We start from the raw sequence: 958 nt of genomic DNA, 5'->3' as shown, positions 1-958 counted from the left end.
TCATCATACACAATTAATATTTTGTGTTATTAGTGATGGATCATGACTATTCTTACGTGGAATTTAAGTATTGTAAACCTTAATATTTTGTGTTATTAGTCATTATAAGACTATAAGTTAATGTTTTATGTTTAGAATGCATAAGATTTTAGACTAATACATAAGATTGTGTTATTTGTATTGATTTAAATATTTGGTATTTTAGACAATATTAGTATTAATTGTGATTATACTTTAATATTGATTGTGGTTATGCTTTAATTTTGAAGAATGGTTGGTTCTTGTTATATTTTTCTAAGTAAATTTTACCATGTTAACTAATCGTTGGAGCCTTGGAAATTTGGATATTTTTACATGCTAGTTTACAAGAAGGTATCAACGTAATGTAATATTAACGGTCCGGTTTTCACCCGGTTTTCACCCGGTATAATTGTGGCCCGAAAGTGTATTGGTTTCATCGGGTCTAAGACCGGATTCGGGTCTAATAAATAAACCCGGTGTATATTTCGTGCCGGGTATGGGTCACATCAAACCCGGCTTCACCCGACCCATGTGCACCCTAATGCAAATAGAGAACAATGATCGGCTTAATGCAGAACTCATAATGAAATTTAAGAAAAATGTTGATATAATAATCAAGTCGATTGATTTCTAAACAAAAGTATATTATAATTTTCTCATATCTGATAATTAAAATGACAAAGTCTAGCTATTTTATTGATGAATCATATCACAACAATAAAAGGGATTTTCTGATACGAATATAGCAAACAAGGAGTACATAAATAAAAGTGAAGAGTACATAAATAAAAGTTAAACAGAATTGGAAGAAAGGATTGTAACAAACCATGGACAGGTGGCACTGATCCACCTATTTTAGACAGCAGGAAGAGCACCAGGAAGAAAATAAATAGTGAGTGGTTGGAGGATTATGAACATTAATGAATCGTGGTATGAA

The sequence above is a fragment of the Arachis duranensis genome, chromosome 6 (assembly GCF_000817695.3).
Source record: "Arachis duranensis cultivar V14167 chromosome 6, aradu.V14167.gnm2.J7QH, whole genome shotgun sequence".
Lineage (NCBI taxonomy): Eukaryota > Viridiplantae > Streptophyta > Magnoliopsida > Fabales > Fabaceae > Arachis > Arachis duranensis.
The sequence above is the reverse complement of the archived record's forward strand: the minus strand, read 5'-3'. Positions refer to the sequence as shown.